Genomic DNA, 20,859 nt, shown 5'->3' on the forward strand with positions numbered 1-20,859 from the left:
TGCTGGTTTTGGGAATTGAACAAAGGACCTCCCCATCGCCTATACATTGCCTCAGCCAATTGAACTAGCTCAAAGTTTTGAAGAAATTAGGTTGCTTCAGCTATTAAATAGTACCACCACACCCGCTTACACGATATCATCCCAATTTATATACATCGTTGATCTTTCTATGTATCTAGCGGGACTTGACAAGAAATAAGAGGATTTCAATCGACATGCAAAGATATAAGGAAATAAAGGCGTCTGCTACGCGTAAGTCGGATGATCTTAAAAAAGATCAGCCGCCTGCGCAGCCGTCTGATTTAGGCGTAGGTGGCCGTTAGATCGCAGGCTCCCAACAGCGTGTCTTCATCTTCTTCCTTCGCACTCTTCTCTCGTAGTGCCCAGTCGTTAGAAGCAGCAGCCCCTCCCCGATAAACAATGCAGCGCTGCCGTTCGCTGGAATCTCGTCTAGTCGGAGCAACCCCGCCATCGGCCGCAGACGATGCTCCGACGCAACATCGACTGGCCCGGTGATGCTCCAATGCAACCCCAGAGCCCCGGCAATGCTTCATCGCAGCACCAGAGAACCTGACGATGCTTCGGCGCAGCTCCGGCGCCTCGGCAATGCTTCGTCGAAACACCGGCGGATGCTGCTACGTAGCACGCGGCGGCGACGGCGGATGTTTCTACGCAGCACACGGCCGCGACGATGACGCATGCTGCTGCTACCCAGCACATGGCGGCGACGGTGGCGCATGTTGCGATGCAGCGGCGGCGACGGTGGAAGCTGTTATGCAGCACGAGGCGGCGATGGCGCATGCTGCGATGCAGCGGCGGCAACGGCGACGGCGCATGCTTTTATGCAGCACGCGGCAGTGGCGGGCACATTGCTACGATGCAGCGGCGGCGACGGCGCATGCTGCTATGCAACTGTTGAAACATGCATCCGTCTCCTTCGATCGCGTGCAGATCCCGCGTGATCCATCCGTGGAATCTTACGGCGGGGCTTATACGTATGCTACGCCGCTGCCTTCCGATGGAAACCATATGCGTGCTGCGCCGCCGGGCTCCGGTCCCCCTGGTGCCCACGTCCAGGTGCCCTATTCGCCGCCGTACGTCGCGCCGTCGCCGCCGCCGTACACTGCATCGGTGCCGTATGCCTCGTCCTCCGCGGGGCCCTACGAGGCGCCGTATGGCGCGCCCTACGTTGCCCCTGTGCAGTACGTCGCGCCGCTGCAGCCCTACGGCGTACCTCCTCCGGCGTCCCACGGTCATCACCAACCCTACCGTGCGTCTCCGTCGGTCGATGCGCTGACTCCGTACAGTGCCCCTCCGACGTCCGACTCGCAGCTCTCCGCACCGGTGGTTGAACCAGGACCGTTCCACTTCGCTCATCTCGTGACGGTGAAGCTCTCTGCTGACAACTACCTCCTGTGGCGCGCTCAGGTGTTGCCGTTGATGCGTAGTCACTATCTTGAGGGGTATGTCGACGGTACGGTGCCGTGTCCCCCGGCCACTGTTCCGGTGCCCTCGGCCACTGGTGGCTCCGTCATGGTGCCCAACCCTGCTCATCGTCGGTGGATTGCTCAGGATCAGGCTATTCTGGGTGCTATCCAGTCCTCGCTCACTCCTTCCGTGGCTGGCATGGTGGTCTTTGCCGTGACGTCGAGGGATGCATGGGCTACCCTCGATTCCAGCTTCTCCTCGTAGTCGCTGGCCCGTTCTTCTGCCATTCGTAACCAGCTGGGTGAGGTCAAGAAACATGTTCTCTCTGTTACGGCCTTCTTCAACAAGGTCAAAAGCTTGGCTGACACACTGTCCTCAATTGGAAAGCCCCTCCGTGATGAGGAGTTTACTTCTTTTATTCTCAATGGCCTTGATGAGGACTATGACTCTCTTGTTGAAAACATCAACGGACGTGACACGCCGATGCCGCCTCGTGACCTCTATGCCCGCCTCCTCAGCACGGAGCAGCGGCTCGCCGCTCCGTTGGAGTCTACACGGAGGGCCCGTCTGCGAACGCTGCTCTCTGCGGGGGTGCCTGTGGTGCTAAGCAGAAACCGCCTCCGTCCTCGGGCAACCAGCCTCGTCTGCCCGCTTCAGCTCCTCCAACGGCCGGGCGCAAGCGGCTCCACTGCGAGGCGTGTGGCGGTGGGGTGGAGTGTCAGCTTTGTGGCATTGAGGGACACTTGGCGTCTCGGTGCCATCGTCGGTTTAAACGTGTCTTCCTTGGCATTGGGAACAATGGGAAGGGTAACGAGAAGCAAGCTGCTCTCGGCACACAGGACCCTGGGTTCACTCCTTCATATTCTATGGATCCCGCCTGGTACATGGACACATGTGCAACAGATCACCTGACGAGCCAGCTTGACAAGTTGGTTACTCGCCAGCCCTACACCGGTCATAATTAGGTCCGCACTGCCAATGGATCAGGTATGCCCATCTCACATGTTGGTCAGGCATCTCTTCTTTCGCGTACCACTAAAACTTTGCGTCTCCTTGATGTCCTTCGTGTTCCTTCAGTCACACGTAATTTACTCTCGGTTCCTAAATTGACTTATGACAACGATGTGTTTGTTGAGTTTCACCCTTTCCATTTTTTTTGTTAAGGACCGGGACACGAGGGCCGTTCTTCTTAGTGGTCGAGCTCGCGACGACTTATATGCGCTTGATGTACCACGAGCGCTTGATGTGCCACGAGTATCTCAAGTTTTCAGTGGTGTTCGGGTGTCGTCGTCACAGTGGCATTCTCGCCTTGGTCATCCTGCCACTCCCATTGTGCGCCATGTGCTGCATCATCATCGTCTTCCAGTTGAGTCTAGTAATAAGGAGTTTCTAGTGTGTGATGCATGTCAACAAGGCAAGAGTCATCAGTTGCCTTTTTCTGTATCGAGTCGTGTTGTTAAGGCTCCTCTCGAACTTGTGTTTTCGGATGTGTGCGGCTATGCCCAAACTTCTGTCAGTGGTCACAACTATTATGTCAGTTTCATCGATGCTTTCAGTCGCTTTACTTGGATCTATCTCATTAAGCGCAAATCTGATGTGTTTCATGTCTTTATGCAATTTCAAGCACATGTTGAGCGGTTGCTTAAGCACAAAATCATTCATGTCCAGTCCGACTAGGGGGGGTGAATACCGTAATCTTAACACCTTCTTTCAGAAGCTTGGCATCTCTCACCATGTGTCCTGTCCTCATACACATCAGCAGAACGGTGCAGCTGAGCGCAAGCACCATCATATAGATGAAATTGGTCTAACACTTCTTGCACATGCCTCTGTCCCGTTTCGGTTCTGGAGTGATGCTTTTGTTACTGCTTGTTTTTTGATAAACAGGATTCCCACACGACTTCTTCACATGAAGTCTCCTCTAGAAGTGTTGCTTCATGAAACTCCAGACTACTCCTTCCTTAAAGTGTTCAGTTGTGCGTGTTGGCCGCATCTCCGTCCGTACAATAAGCATAAACTTGAGTATCGATCCAAAAAATGTGTGTTCCTTGGGTACCGTCCTCTCCACAAAGGTTACAAGTGTCTCCACCTTCCAACAAATCGTGTTTACATTTCTTGTGATGTTGTGTTCGATGAGACTGTCTTCCCTTTTTCCACGCTCACATCTCCCACCGATACTCCCGTCACCGAGTTGAACTCTTTTCCAGTTTTGCCTGATCAATTTGTAGATGCTGCATATTCTCCTCTGTTGTTGCCTAACCATGGTGCAGGGACTGGACGAGGTGCTCGACTTGAGCTTCTTGATGATGATGCTAATGCGGCCTCGACTGTGCCAGCTGTCGCCGCGCCGGCTGACCCCGTTGATACGCCGGCTGCCTCCCCCGACACTAATCATACGTGCATGCCCCATGCACGTGGCCTCGATGGAGCACCCACGTCACCTGGTCTAGAGGCCTTGCGGTCGCCTGGGCTGACGACCCCCGTAGCGACGGACCCCGCGACGCCCACATCGCCTGGGCTGGCGTCTGCGCGGTCGCCCGGGTCGGCTAACCCCGCGGCCCTGTCACTTGGGCCGGCGGCCTCGCCGGCTGGTGCCTCGGGTTCGTCCTCGTTGCCTGGCCCGTCGTCACCAACCATGCCCGGCCTGTCTTCGCCAACTACTCCAGGCTCGGGTACGACAGTGACTGCCTCACCGGCTGTGATCATTGACTTGCCTGACGGCGTGTCTTCTTTGTCTCTGTTGGACAGTAGCTCCCGTGTGGTGGTTGCTCCACCGCCGCCTCCGTCGGCCGTCCTGCGTCCTCATACTCGCAGCAAGAGTGGCATCTTCCAACCGAAGAAGCGCACTGACGGTACTGTCGCATGGCTTGCGGCCTGTGTTGCTCATGCTGAAGCCGATCCTACGACTGAACCACAACATTTCCAGGCAGCGCTTGGCATTCCTCATTGGCGTGCTGCTATGGAGCAGGAGATCCATGCTCTCCAAAGAAACAACACTTGGCGTCTGGTTCCACCTCCATCTGGTGTCAATATCATTGATTCTAAATGGGTTTTCAAGGTGAAGAAACATGCTGATGGCTCCATTGAGAGGTACAAGGCACGCCTGGTTGTTAAGGAATTCCAACAATGGTATGGCATTGATTATGAAGACACATTCAGTCCTGTTATTAAACCAACTACGGTTCGTGTTCTTCTTTCCTTGGCTGTTACTCGAGGATGGTCGCTTCGACAACTTGATGTTCAGAATGCCTTTCTTCACGGAGTTCTAGAAGAAGAGGTTTACATGCGTCAGCCACCAGGTTTTGTTGATCCTGCTCGGCCACATCACTTATGTCGCCTTGTCAAGGCTCTCTATGGTCTGAAGCAGGCCCCTCGTGCATGGCATGCACGTCTTGGCGCTGCTCTTCGTGCGCATGGGTTTGTGCCTTCTACAGCAGACACATCTCTGTTTATTCTTCAGCGACCTGAGGTGACTATGTACATTCTGTTCTATGTTGATGATATCATACTTGTCCGCTGCTGCTACGGATCGGCTTGTGTCCTCTCTTGGTGCTGAGTTTGCTGTTAAGGATCTTGGGAGACTGCATTATTTTTTTCGGTCTGGAGGTGCTTCGTTCTGATGGTGGCTTGACTCTTACTCAGAAGAAGTACTCTCAGGATCTCCTACGCCATGCTGGTATGCTGCAGTGTAAGGCTGCTATGACTCCCATGTCTGCCACACACAAACTGACAGCTTTTGATGGTGACTTGCTCTCTTCTGCGGATGCCATTGAGTACTGTAGCATTGTTGGTGGGCTGTAGTACTTGCTCATTACTCGACCAGACATATCATTTGTTGTTAACCATGTGTGCCAGTACCTTCATGCACCACGTGACTCTCACTGGTCGGCCGTTAAGCGCATCTTGCGCTATGTTCATCACACTGGTTCATATGGCCTTCATCTTCAGCCTGCATCTTCTGGCTTGATCTCAGCATTTTCTGATGCCGATTGGGCTGGTAGTCCTGATGATCGGCGATCCACGGGGGACATGTTGTGTTCTTTGGACCTAACTTGATCGCCTGGCAAGCTCGCAAGCAAGCTACAGTGTCTCGGAGTAGTACTGAAGTTGAGTACAAAGCAGTTGCTAATGCCACAGCTGAGATCATGTGGGTGCAGTCATTGCTTCGGGAGTTGAGGGTCTCTCCGACTCAGCCGCCTGTCCTTTGGTGTGATAACATTGGTGCCACATATCTTTCATCCAATCCAGTATTTCATGCCCGAACAAAGCACATCGAAGTTGACTATCACTTTGTGAGGGAACGTGTTGCTCAGAAGCTTCTTCAGATCAAGTTTGTTTCTTCTAAGGATCAACTTGCTGATATCTTCACTAAACCCTTGCCCTTGCCTTCTTTTGAGGGTTGTCGACGCAATCTTAACCTTCTGAGTGTTTCAGGACATAGTTAAGATTGAGGGAGGGTGTTAGACTAAGTATATAGCATATATACGTGTTGTAACATAATCTGTATTTGTACGGTTCCCTTTTATAAATATATGACAGCCGTACCCACCAAGAGTATCGAGCATTGTTCCAAACCCTAGTTTGTCTAACAGCAACACACGGTGGTGGCGGGCGCATGCTGCGATGCAGTGGTGATGACGATGGATGCAGCGGCAGCATGCGACGGCGAGGTTCCGACGATGAATACTGTGTTGGAGCATCGTGTGTGGATCGTGTGGTAGTGCTGGTGGCCGGGGATGGGAAGCAGCCATCGCTGCCATGCACTTGGAGATCATAGCAGTTACGGAAGACGAGCGGCTCACATGCTCGCGTGGAAGGATAAGGTTGGGGTGTCTTGGGTGGGTCCATGGGAAAGCATGGCATGAGTGTAATGATTGAGAAGCGTGTATACCGCATGATGAGTTTCATCGGTTGGCTCGGGACGCGGCTTACGTAACGGAAAGATCAGTCGGTTTACACAAAGAGTTTTCCGGAAATAAAAGGAATTTGAGTCTATGTGACAGGAAAATAAGGAAAGAAAATATAAGGAAGGAGCCGACGGAAGGAAAGCTACATAAGGAAGCACTGAAATTCAGTCTTGAAAATAAGGAGGGAAATCAGTCCAAATAAGGAAGGAGTTCACCTGCAAAAAAATAAGGAAGGAGTTCTAAGTGTAATACCACACGCCTTCTAATTAAAAGGGATTCCGCTACAGAACAAAAGAAGGAAGATCAGAAGCAAATACGTAGGTATTAGGAGGCATTCCTGACTTTTTAATAGGAAGGTTGTGTTCCTTATTCGAAAAAAAGGAAGGCTACGTTCCTAATATATCTACAGAATCAACCAAGAGGACACGATCAGCATCACGCCAAGTTGGAGTACATCGCCCCTTCCTAGCAAAACCACCAGCATCACGCAAGCAGAGCAAATGGAGTCGACCTCTCGCCATATATAACAAATTGGATCAAGCCCTCGAGCTGATGGCGAGACCACCGGTCTCCCTCCCCACGCTGCGCTGGGCGGCGAAGTTCTCCACTGCCGCTCTGGATGGCTCGCCGGAATGGCACGATGGATCGCTGTTCCTAGATCGGCCTGGTCTTTGTTTCCTTCGGAACGACGACGGTAAGATCGTGGAGGGGCGTCATCTATGCTCAGGCGAGAAAATCGAGAAGGGAAAGGAGATGGTGCTTCTTGAATGCGTTGTGCGCATCGGCGCTCGCGTCTTCACGGATCGGCGACGACTGACGCTAGCCCCTGGGGTCCTATCGCCGGCGTCGCGATCAACTTTGCCGGCATCCTCGTTGCACTCGGGATCGAGGTTTGAAGCCTTGGCCGAGAGCGGAGACGAGACGGTTGAGGCCTCAGATGCGGGACGTGTTGCGAATGAGGTGGTGAACGCTGTCCTTGCCGGTGATGAAGATCGTGGAAGCGCTGATGCCTCGGAGGGATCCTGGTCGGTCGTACGACATCGGAGGAAGAAGACGGACGCCGAGCTCCTTCAGGAGTTCTGGAACGACGTGGGGTACCCTACGCCGGCGTCCAGAGTTTGGGAGAAGGGCTCAACATCGGGCAGCAAGGTAAACTCCGATTCTGCTCACGATCCTTCGTTTTCGTGCAGGGAGGAGATGCATGCTGAGTGTGACAAATCGCCGGCCGTGCCGAGGCCGCCGCCAGCGCCAGCGTGGCAGCGACGCGGGATCTGCATCAGGCCGTGGAAGGGGCCGCTTCCACGCCCCAGGATCACGCCGCCGGTAGCGCTGGCCGCGTTCCTACCGGCTTCACTTGCGGGTGCGTCATCTTCGGCGTCTCCGAATCAGCATGAAGAAACGGCAGCGGTGTTGGGGAACGTAGCAATAATTCAAAATTTTCTACGCATCACCAAAATCAATCTATGGAGTCATCTAGCAACGAGAGAGAGGAGTGCATCTACATACCCTTGTAGATCGCGAGCGGAAGCGTTCAAGAGAACGGGGTTGATGGACTCGTACTCGTCGTGATCCAAATCACCGATGATCCTAGCGCCGAACGGACGGCACCTCCGCGTTCAACACACATACGGAGCAGCGACGTCTCCTCCTTCTTGATCCAGCAAGGGGGAAGGAGAGGTTAATGGAGATCCAGCAGCACGACGGCGTGGTGGTGGAAGTAGCGGGATTCCAACAGGGCTTCGCCAAGCGCTGCGGGAGGAGGGAGATGTGTCACGGGAGGGAGAGGGAGGCGCCAGGGCTTGGATTGCTGCTGCCCTCCCTTCCCCCCACTATATATAGGGCCAAGGGAGAGGGGGGCGCAGCCTTGGCCCTTCCTCCAAGGAAGGGTGCGGCCAGGGAGGAGTCCATCCTCCCCAAGGCACCTCGGAGGTGCCTTCCCCCTTTAGGACTCTCCCTTTATCTTATCTCTTGGCGCATGGGCCTCTTGGGGCTGGTTCCCTTGGCCCATATAGGCCAAGGCGCACCCCCACAGCCCATGTGGCCCCCCCGGGGCTGGTGGACCCCTTGGTGGACCCCCGGACCCCTTTCGGCACTCCCGGTACAATACCGATAAAGTGCGAAACTTTTCCGGCAACCAAAATAAGACTTCCCATATATAAATCTTTACCTCCGGACCATTCCGGAACACCTCGTGACGTCCGGGATCTCATCCGGGACTCCGAACAACTTTCGGGTTACCGCATACTAATATCTCTACAACCCTAGCGTCACCGAACCTTAAGTGTGTAGACCCTACGGGTTCGGGAGACACGCAGACATGACCGAGACGACTCTCCGGTCAATAACCAACAGCCGGATCTGGATACCCATGTTGGCTCCCACATGCTCCTCGATGATCTCATCGGATGAACCACGATGTCGAGGATTCAATCAATCCCGTATACAATTCCCTTTGTCTATCGGTATGTTACTTGCCCGAGATTCGATCGTCGGTATCCCGATACCTTGTTCAATCTCGTTACCGGCAAGTCTCTTTACTCGTTCCGTAACACATCATCCCGTGATCAACTCCTTGGTCACATTGTGCACATTATGATGATGTCCTACCGAGTGGGCCCAGAGATACCTCTCCGTTTACACGGAGTGACAAATCCCAGTCTCGATTCGTGCCAACCCAACAGACACTTTCGGAGATACCTGTAGTGCACCTTTATAGCCACCCAGTTACATTGTGACGTTTGGTACACCCAAAGCATTCCTACGGTATCCGGGAGTTGCACAATCTCATGGTCTAAGGAAATGATACTTGACATTAGAAAAGCTCTTAGCAAACGAACTACACGATCTTGTGATAGGCTTAGGATCGGGTCTTGTCCATCACATCATTCTCCTAATGACGTGATCCCGTTATCAACGACATCCAATGTCCATGGTCAGGAAACCATAACCATCTATTGATCAACGAGCTAGTCAACTAGAGGCTTACTAGGGACATGGTGTTGTCTATGTATCCACACATGTATCTGAGTTTCCTATCAATACAATTCTAGCATGGATAATAAACGATTATCATGAACAAGGAAATATAATAATAACCAATTTATTATTGCCTCTAGGGCATATTTCCAATAGTCTCCCACTTGCACTAGAGTCATTAATCTAGTTCACATCACCATGTGATTAACACTCACCGGTCACATCACCATGTGACCAACATCCAAAGAGTTTACTAGAGTCAACAATCTAGTTCACATGTCTATGTGATTAACACTCAATGAGTTCTGATTTGATCATGTTATGCTTGTGAGAGAGGTTATTAGTCAACGGGTCTGAAACTTTCAGATCCGTGTGTGCTTTACGAATATCTATGTCATCTTGTGGATGCTACCACGCGCTATTTGGAGCCATTTCAAATGATTGATCTACTATACGAATCCGTTTTACTACTCAGAGTCATCCGGATTAGTGTCAAAGTTCGCATCGACGTAACCCTTTACGACGAACTCCTTTTCACCTCCATAATCGAGAAAATTCCTTAGTCCACTAGATACTAAGGATAAGTTCGACCGCTGTCATGTGATCCATTCCCGGATCACTATTGTACCCCTTGACCAACTCATGGCAAGGCGCACTTCATGTGCGGTACACAGCATAGCATACTGTAGAGCCTACGTCTAAAGCATAGGGGACGACCTTCGTCCTTTCTCTCTCTTCTGCTGTGGTCAGGTCTTGAGTCTTACTCAATACTCACACCTTGTAACACAGCCAAGAACTCCTTCTTTGCTGATCTATTTTGAACTCTTTCAAAATCATGTCAAGGTGTGCGTTCTTTGAAAGTATCATCAGGCGTCTTGATCTATCTCTATAGATCTTGATGCCCAATATGTAAGCAGCTTTATCCAAGCCTTCCTTTGAAAAAACTCCTTTCAAAGAACCCTTTATGCTTTCCAGAAATTTTACGTCATTTCGGATCAACAATATGTCATTCACATATACTTATCAGAAATGTTGTAGCGCTCCCACTCACTTATTGTAAATACAAGTTTCTAACAAACTTTGTATAAACCCAAAAACTTTGATCACTCCATCAAAGCGTATATTCTGACTCCGAGATGCTTGCTCTAGTCCATGGAAGGATCGCTGGAGCTAGCATACCTTTTAGCATCCTTAGGATCGACAAAACCTTTCTGATTGTATCACATACAACCTTTCCTTACGAAAACTGGTAAGGAAACTTGTTTTTTGACATCCATCTGCCAGATTTCATAAATGCAGCTAATGCTAACATGATTCCGACGGACTTAAGCATCACTACGGATGAGAAAATCTCATCATAGTCAACTCCTTGAACTTGTGAAAATACTCTTTGCCACAAGTCGAGCTTCACAGATGGTAACATTACCGTCCACATCCGTCTTCTTCTTAAAGATCCATTTATCTCAATGGCTTGCCGACCATCGGACAAGTTCACCAAAGTCCATGCTTTGTTCTAATACATGGATCCTATCTCGGATTTCATGGCTTCTAACCATTTGTCGGAATATGGGCCCACCATCGCTTCTCCATAGCTCGTAGGTTCAGTATTGTCTAACAACATGATATCTAAGACGGGATTATCGTACCACTCAGGAGTAGTACATATCCTTGTCGACCTACGAGATTTGGTAGTGACTTGATCCGAAGTTTCATGATCACTATCATAAGCTTCCACTTCAATTGGTGTAGGTGCCACAGGAACAACTTCCTGTGCCCTGCTACACACTAGTTGAAGTGACGGTTCAATAACCTTATCAAGTCTCCACCATCCTCCCACTCAATTCTTTCGAGAGAAACTTTTCCTCGAGAAAGGACCCGTTTCTAGAAACAATCACTTTTGCTTCCAGATCTGAAATAGGAGGTATACCCAACTGTTTTGGGTATTCTATGAAGATGTATTTATCCGCTTTGGGTTCGAGCTTATCAGCCTGAAACTTTTCACATAAGCATCGCAGCCCCAAACTTTTAAGAAACGACAACTTAGGTTTCTCTAAACGGTGTCGTCTCAACGGAATTGCGTGGTGCCCTATTTAAAGTGAATGCGGTTGTCTCTAATGCCTAACCCATAAACGATAGTGGTAATTCGATAAGAGACATCATGGTATGCACCATATCCAATAGGGTGTAGTTATGATGTTCGGACACACCATCACACTACGGTGTTCCAGGCGGTATTAATTGTGAAATACTTTCCACAATGTCTTAATTGTGTGCCAAACTCGTAACTCAGATACTCATCTCTATGATCATATCACAAACATTTTATCCTCTTGTCACGACGATCTTCAACTTCACTCTGAAATTACTTGAACCTTTCAATAATTCAGACTTGTGTTTCATCAAGTAAATACACTCAGCATCTACTCAAATCATCTGTGAAGTAAGAACATATCGATATCCACTGCGTGCCTCAGCACTCATTGGACTGCACACATCAAATGTATTACTTCCAACAAGTTGCTCTTCTTATTCCATCTTACTGAAAATGAGGCCTTTCAGTCATCTTGCCCATGTGGTATGATTTGCATGACTCAAGTGATTCAAAATCAAGTGAGTCCAAACGATCCATCTGCATGGAGTTTCTTCATGCATATATACCAATAGACATGGTTCGCATGTCTCAATCTTTTCAAAAACGAGTGAGTCCAAAGATCCATCTACATGGAGCTTCTTCATGCGTTTTATACCAATATGACTCAAGTGGCAGTGCCACAAGTATGTGGTACTGTCATTACTATCTTGGCATGAACATGTGTATCACTACGATCGAGATTCATTTTAGGTGCAAGACCATTGAAGGTATTATTCAAATAAACAGAGTAACCATTATTCTCCTTAAATGAATAACCGTATTGCGATAAACATAATCCAATCATGTTTGTGCTCAATGCAAACACCAATCTCGATGGTAGAGGGAGCATGCGATGCTTGATCACATCAACCTTGGAAATACTTCCAACACATATCGTCATCTCACCTTTAGCTAGTCTCCGTTTATTCCATAGCTTTTATTTCGAGTTACCAACACTTAGCAACCGAACCAGTATCTAATACCCTGGTGCTGCTAGGAGTACTAGTAAAGTACACATTCATATAATGTATATCCAATATACTTCTGTCAACCTTGCCTGCCTTCTCATCTACCAAGTATCTAGGGTAGTACTGCTTCAGTGACCGTTCCTCTCATTACAGAAGCACTTAGTCTCGGGTTTGGGTTCAACCTTGGGATTCTTCACTAGAGCAGCAAATGACTTGCTGTTTCATGAAGTATCCCTTTTGCCCTTGCCCTTCTTAAACTAGTGGTTTTACTAACCATCAACAATTGATGCTCCTTCTTGATTTCTACTCTCGCGGTGTCAAACATCGCGAGTTGCTCAAGGATCATCATGTTTATCCCTGATATGTTATAGTTCATCACGAAGCTCTAATAGCTTAGTGGCAGTGACTATGGAGAACCATCACTATCTTATCTGGAAGATTAACTCCCACTCGATTCAAGTGATTGTAGTACTCAGACAATCTGAGCACATGCTCAACGATTGAGCTTTTCTCCCTTTGTTTGTAGGCTTAAGAAACTTGTCAGAGGTCTCATACCTCTTGACGTGCGCACTAGTCTGAAATCCCAATTTCAGTCTTCGGAACATCTCATATGTTCTGCGACGTTTCAAAAACGTCTTTGGTGCCACAATTCTAAACCGTTAGCATTACGCACTGAACTATCACGTAGTCATCAAAACGTGTATGTCGGATGTTTCGCAACATCTACAGACGACGCTGTGGTTCAGCACACCGAGCGGTGCATTAAGGACATAAGCCTTCTGTGCAGCAATGAGGACAATCCTTAGTTTACGGACCCAGTCCGCATAATTGCTACTATCAACTTTCAACTAAATTTTTCTCTAGGAACATATCTTAAACAGTAGAACTAAAGCGTATGACATAATTTGCAAAGACCTTTTGACTATGTTCATGATAATGAAGTTCATCTGATTATTTAATGAACTCCCACTCAGACAGACATCCCTCTAGTCATCTAAGTGATACATGATCCGAGTCAAACTAGGCCGTGTCCGATCATCACGTGAGACGGACTAGTCATCATCGGTGAACATCTCCATGTTGATCGCATCTACTATACGACTCATGTTCGACCTTTTGATCTCTTGTGTTCCGAGGCCATGTCTGTACATGCTAGGCTCGTCAAGTCAACCTAAGTGTTTCGCATGTGTTCCGAGGCCATGTCTGTACATGCTAGGCTCGTCAACACCCGTTGTATGCGAACGTTAGAATCTATCACACCCGATCATCACGTGGTGCTTCGAAACAATGAACCTTCGCAACGGTGCACAGTTAGGGGGAACACGTCTCTTGAAATTTTAGTGAGGGATCATCTTATTTATGCTACCGTCGTTCTAAGCAAATAAGATGTAAACATGACAAACATCACATGCAAATCATAAAGTGACGTGATATGGCCAATATCATCTTGCGCCTTTGATCTCCATCTTCGAGGCGCGGCATGATCACCTTCATCACCGGCATGACACCATGATCTCCATCATCGTGTCTTCATGAAGTTGTCTCGCCAACTATTACTTCTACTACTATGGCTAACGGTTAGCAATAAAGTAAAGTAATTACATGGCGTTTTCATTGACACGCAGGTCATACAATAAATTAAGACAACTCCTATGGCTCCTGCCGGTTTTCATACTCATCGACATGCAAGTCGTGATTCCTATTACAAGAATATGATCAATCTCATACATCACATATATCATTCATCACATCTTCTGGCCATATCACATCACATAGCATACCCTGCAAAAACAAGTTAGACGTCCTCTAATTGTTGTTGCATGTTTTACGTGGCTGCTATGGGTTTCTAGCAAGAACGTTTCTTATCTACGCAAAAGCCACAACGTGATATGCCAATTTCTATTTACCCTTCATAAGGACCCTTTTCATCGAATCCGATCCGACTAAAGTGGGAGAGACAGACACCCGCTAGCCACCTTATGCAACTAGTGCATGTCAGTCGGTGGAACCTGTCTCACGTAAGGGTACGCGTAAGGTCGGTCCGGGCCGCTTCATCCCACGATGCCGCCGAATCAAGATAAGACTAGTAACGGCAAGTAAATTGACAAAATCGACGCCCACAACTACTTTGTGTTCTACTCGTGCATAGAAACTACGCATAGACCTAGCTCATGATGCCACTGTTGGGGAACGTAGCAATAATTCAAAATTTTCTACGCATCACCAAGATCAATCTATGGAGTCATCTAGCAACGAGAGAGAGGAGTGCATCTACATACCCTTGTAGATCGCGAGCGGAAGCGTTCAAGAGAACGGGGTTGATGGAGTCGTACTCGTCGTGATCCAAATCACCGATGATCCTAGCGCCGAACGGACGGCACCTCCGCGTTCAACACACATACGGAGCAGCGGCGTCTCCTCCTTCTTGATCCAGCAAGGGGGAAGGAGAGGTTAATGGAGATCCAGCAGCACGACGGCGTGGTGGTGGAAGTAGCGGGATTCCAACAGGGCTTCGCCAAGCGCTGCGGGAGGAGGGAGATGTGTCACGGGAGGGAGAGGGAGGCGCCAGAGCTTGGATTGCTGCTGCCCTCCCTCCCCCCACTATATATAGGGCCAAGGGAGAGGGGGGGGCGCAGCCTTGTCCCTTCCTCCAAGGAAGGGTGCGGCCAGGGAGGAGTCCATCCTCCCCAAGGCACCTCGGAGGTGCCTTCCCCCTTTAGGACTCTCCCTTTATCTTATCTCTTGGCGCATGGGCCTCTTGGGGCTGGTTCCCTTGGCCCATATAGGCCAAGGCGCACCCCCCACAGCCCATGTGGCCCCCCCGGGGCTGGTGGACCCCTTGGTGGACCCCCGGATCCCTTTCGGCACTCCCGGTACAATACCGATAAAGTGCGAAACTTTTCCGGCGACCAAAATAAGACTTCCCATATATAAATCTTTACCTCCGGACCATTCCGGAACACCTCGTGATGTCCGGGATCTCATCCGGGACTCCGAACAACTTTCGGGTTACCGCATACTAATATCTCTACAACCCTAGCGTCACCGAACCTTAAGTGTGTAGACCCTACGGGTTCGGGAGACACGCAGACATGACCGAGACGACTCTCCGGTCAATAACCAACAGCGGGATCTAGATACCCATGTTGGCTCCCACATGATCCTCTATGATCTCATCGGATGAACCACGATGTCGAGGATTCAATCAATCCCGTATACAATTCCCTTTGTCTATCGGTGTGTTACTTGCCCGAGATTCGATCGTCGGTATCCCGATACCTTGTTCAATCTCGTTACTCGTTCTGTAACACATCATCCCGTGATCAACTCCTTGGTCACATTGTGCACATTATGATGATGTCCTACTGAGTGGGCCCAGAGATACCTCTCCGTTTACACGGAGTGACAAGTCCCAGTCTCGATTCGTGCCAACCCAACAGACACTTTCGGAGATACCTGTAGTGCACCTTTATAGCCACCCAGTTACGTGGTGACGTTTGGTACACCCAAAGCATTCCTACGGTATCCGGGAGTTGCACAATCTCATGGTCTAAGGAAATGATACTTGACATTAGAAAAGCTCTTAGCAAACGAACTACACGATCTTGTGCTAGGCTTAGGATTGGGTCTTGTCCATCACATCATTCTCCTAATGACGTGATCCCGTTATCAACGACATCCAATGTCCATGGTGAGGAAACCATAACCATCTATTGATCAACGAGCTAGTCAACTAGAGGCTTACTAGGGACATGGTGTTGTCTATGTATCCACACATGTATCTGAGTTTCCTATCAATACAATTCTAGCATGGATAATAAACGATTATCATGAACAAGGAAATATAATAATAACCAATTTATTATTGCCTCTAGGGCATATTTCCAACAAGCGGCTTGTATGGCATGCGACGATCCCGCGTTTCAAACTGCGCTGACTCGGGACTCGGGCTCGTCGCATGCTCGTGGGCCCTGCGTGAACTCAGATGAAAATACTTTCTATATGAAAGTTGCTCAGAACGACGAGACGAATCCGGATACGCAGTCCGTTCGTCCACCACACCTCCCTAACCTATCGAACTCGCAACTTTCCCCCTCCGTTTCATCTGTCCGAAAAATGCAAACTTCGGGAAAACTTTCCCGGATGTTTCCCCCCTTTGCCGATATCACTTACTACCGCGTTAGGGCACACCTAGCACCGCGTATTGTCATGTTACGCTTTGTGTTGTTTTGATTGCTCTGTTATTTATTGTGTTCCCCCTCCGTTACTTCTTTCCGGTAGACCCCGAGACTACCGGCGACCCCCAGTTCGACTACGGAGTTGACGACCCCTCCTACTTGCCAGAGCAACCAGGCAAGCCCCCCCCTTGATCACCAGATATCGCCTATTCTTCTCTATACTGCTTGCATTAGAGTAGTGTAGCATGTTACTGCTTTCCGATATCCTATCCTGATGCATAGCCTATCCTTGCTACTACTGTTGTTACCTTTACCTGCAATCCTACATGCTTAGTATAGGATGCTAGTTTTCCATCAGTGGCCCTACATTCTTGTCCGTCTGCTGTGCTATACTATCGGGCCGTGATCACCTGGGCGGTGATCACGGGTTTATACTTATATACTATATACATGACACATGTGATGACTAAAGTCGGGTCGGCTCGTAGGAGTACCCGCAAGTGGATCTTTGTGGCGGAGCGACAGGGCAGGTTGAGACCGCCTAGGTGAGAGGTGGGCCTGGCCTTGGTCGGCGTTCGCGGTTACTTAACACGCTTAACGAGATCTTGGTATTTGATCTGAGTCTGGCCATTTGGTCTATACGCACTAACCATCTACGCGGGAGTAGTTATGGGTATCCCGACGTCGTGGTATCAGCCGAAGCTCTTTTGACGTCAGCGACTGAGTGGCGCGCGCCGCATTGGACCGTAAGCTTGCGCTTGTATTAAGGGGGCTAGGTCTGCTTCTGGCCGCGTACGCAACGTGCAGGTGTGCATAGGGCGATGGGCCCAGACCCCTGCGCGCATAGGTTTAGACCGGCGTGCTGACCTCTCTGTTGAGCCTAGGTGGGGCTGCGACGTGTTGATCTTACGAGGCCGGGCATGACCCAGAAAAGTGTGTCCGGCCAAATGGGATCGAGCGTGTTGGGTTATGTGGTGCACCCCTGCAGGGAAGTTTACCTATTCGAATAGCCGTGTCCCTCGGTAAAAGGACGACCCGGAGTTGTACCTTGACCTTATGACAACTAGAACTGGATACTGAATAAAATACACCCTTCCAAGTGCCAGATACAACCCGGTGATTGCTCTCTAACAGGGCGACGAGGAGGGGATCGCCGGGTAGGATTATGCTATACGATGCTACTTGGAGGACTTCAATCTACTCTCTTCTACATGCTGCAAGATGGAGGCTGCCAGAAGCATAGTCTTCGACAGGATTAGCTATCCCCCTCTTATTCTGGCATTCTGCAGTTCAGTCCACTGATATGGTCCTTTACACATATACCCATGCATATGTAGTGTAGCTCCTTGCTTGCGAGTACTTTGGATGAGTACTCACGGTTGCTTTTCTCCCTCTTTTCTCCTCTCTATACCTGATTGTCGCAACCAGATGCTGGAGTCCAGGAGCTAGAGATCCCGAGGATGATTCTACATGGAGTTCGGCTTCAAGGAGTAGTTAGGAGGTCCCAGGCAGGAGGCCTTGCCTTTTCGATCGTTGCTACTTTTGTGCTAGCCTTCTTAAGGCAAACTTGTTTAACTTATGTCTGTACTCAGATATTGTTGCTTCCGCTGACTCGTCTATAATCGAGCACTTGTATTCGAGCCCTCGAGGCCCTTGGCTTGTATTATGATGCTTGTATGACTTATTTATGTTGTAGAGTTGTGTTGTGATATCTTCCCGTGAGTCCCTGATCTTGATCATACACATTTGCGTGCATGATTAGTGTACGGTCAAATCGGGGGCGTCACAGCCGCGTTCCTGCCGGCTTCACTTGCGGGTGCGTCATCTTCGGCGTCTCCGAATCAGCATGAAGAAACGGCAGCGGCTTGGAGCGGCTAGAGAAACGGTTGAGCAGTTGGAAAGGCAAGTTGCTCTCAGTTGGAGGACGGCTGGTTTTGATAAACTCTGTCCTCACAAATATGGTTCTCTATATGCTTTCTTTCTTCCAACTCCCAAAAGGGGTCTTGCAAAGATTGGACTATTTTAGGTCCAGATTCTTTTGGCAAGGAGATGGTGAAAAGAAAAAATACCGGCTGACCAAATGGAGCGTGGTTTGTAGGCCGAAAGACCAAGGTGGCCTTGGAATTCATGACCTGCAGGTCAAGAATGAGGTCCTACTTAGTAAATGGTTGTTCAAACTTCTTACTGAGGATGGTGTTTGGCAAACCATGCTGCGCAACAAGTATCTAGGCCAAAAGGCGGTGTCTCAGGCATATTGAAAACCTGGCGACTCACACTTTTGGGCTGGCCTAATGGCGGCAAAGAAACAACTCTTTCGCTTTGGGTCTTTCGCGATAAAGGACGGGTCGGAGATTCGTTTCTGGGAAGACATCTGGCTAGGCAATGCCAGTCTCCGAGAACAATATCCAGCCTTGTACAACATTGCTCGCGATAAGAACAATACTATTGCGCAGGTGCTCAGCTCATCCCCGCCGAATATTTCGTTCAGGCGGGATTTGGTTGGCGCCCGACTTATGTCATGGCATAATCTCTTATCCCGTCTGGATCTGATTAACCTGACGCAAGGCCGTGATGTGTTTCGCTGGAACCTTACTACATCGGGGTCTTTCACGGTAGACTCTATGTATCGTGCGCTCACGCATTCTGAGGCACCGGAGAGCAATAACAAGAAAATCTGCAAGGCAAAGATTCCACTAAAAGTTAAAATATTCATGTGGTATCTTCGTAGAGGTGTTGTGCTAACCAAAGACAACCTTGCACGACGCAACTGGCCAGGAAGTGAGAAGTGTTGTTTTTGTACTCATAACGAGACAATCAAACACCTCTTTTTTCAATGCAAGTTTGCGCGTTCTACGTGGTCAGTCATCCAAATAGCGTCAAATTTGTATCCGCCCACAAGTGTTGCCAATATTTTTGGTCATTGGTTGGACGGTATTTCAAATAGGTTCAAAACGCTAATAAGGGTGGGAGCGTACGCCTTACTATGGTCGGTTTGGCTATGTAGAAACGCTTTGGTTTGTAATGACAAAAATGCTTCTCCTTTGCAGGTTATTTTCCGTTGTACGCACTCGCTTTGTATGTGGTCTATGCTACAACGTGCGGAGTACCAACCGCTATTCAAGGCGGTGTGTACGCGATTGGAGCAGGTGGCTATGGAGTTTTTTACCCAACATGGGTGGGAGCATAATCTCCGCATCGGTCCACCAACCGTTTCGACATAGGCATAGTGTCGGTCTATAGGACTTTACTGTTGCCGAATTGTCTTTTTTTTTCTTGTCAGATTTTTGATGTTTGGCTGTGTGCATCCTAGTTATGCAGAGGCCGGGTGATACTCTAAATGCTTTGTATCGCTTGATGCTATATTTTAAAATAATAAAAGCGCCCTTTATCAAAAAAAAAAACAAAAGAAGGTGCAGCAGGGCAGGGCTGGCGCAGTACACCTACGTGTACGCAGGTGCTACTAATCGAGCTATACTGGGTGAAGCTATCAGGGCAAGGTGAGATCAATAGCTTCTTGTCCGCTGCCACCCTATTTGACCTGGTTCCTCTTATTTTTCTCAAATCTGCTCACTTTACAATGTTTTTGGTGTGAAGGCTCGGTATTTTTGTAGATAGGTCTTCAAAACATATAGCTTGATTCATACAATTCTTCAGTAGCAACAAGATTTTCGTGTACGTTCCTTCCGGCGTTGGGAGCGGCACGCTACTCATCCACACAATGCTTCCATAGTGAGCCCCTGGGCACTGCCTCTCCGCTGGAGCCAGCGAGGTGGTGGTGGTCCATAGCTCAGTGCTGCACCCTGGGCAACCCGATCGCCACGCTCACAGCCACTTTGTGGTGAGTATCTTTGATGTGTTCTAAAAATTGGAGGAAGTGCCCAGCCCAATGTTCGACTCTGAACATTGACACTGACTACGGACTCAAGCACTAGCACACTCTTGGTACGCAGAAAAATGTTAAAGTGTTCACGAATTTGAAAAATGTTTATGATTTTAAATATGTGCCTAAGTTTTAAAAAATGTTCATAATTTCAAAAACTATTCATGATTTCACGAAATTGAGAGTGATAGTGTGTCTCGATGATGCAGTAAAATGTAGTCATTGTCATTGAAGATTATGTTTTTTTCTCCCGTTGCAACGCACGGGCCCTTTTGCTAGGAAGGGAAAATGTCACAAATAAACCTTAAACCTGTAGATGAATACTAAATTGGTCGACGTGGCAGGTTGAACCCAGCATCATGGGCTGCGGCCAGACTGGGCCGGCCCATCA

General features: G+C 49.1%; 1 pseudogene; it reads left to right on the plus strand.

Annotated features, from left to right (window-relative positions):
- Positions 1-1,815: 1,815 nt before the first annotated feature.
- Positions 1,816-1,954, plus strand: LOC123183814 (uncharacterized; annotated as a pseudogene).
- The last annotated feature ends 18,905 nt before the right edge of the window (positions 1,955-20,859 follow it).

The sequence above is a fragment of the Triticum aestivum genome, chromosome 1D (genome assembly GCF_018294505.1).
Source record: "Triticum aestivum cultivar Chinese Spring chromosome 1D, IWGSC CS RefSeq v2.1, whole genome shotgun sequence".
Classification (NCBI taxonomy): domain Eukaryota; kingdom Viridiplantae; phylum Streptophyta; class Magnoliopsida; order Poales; family Poaceae; genus Triticum; species Triticum aestivum.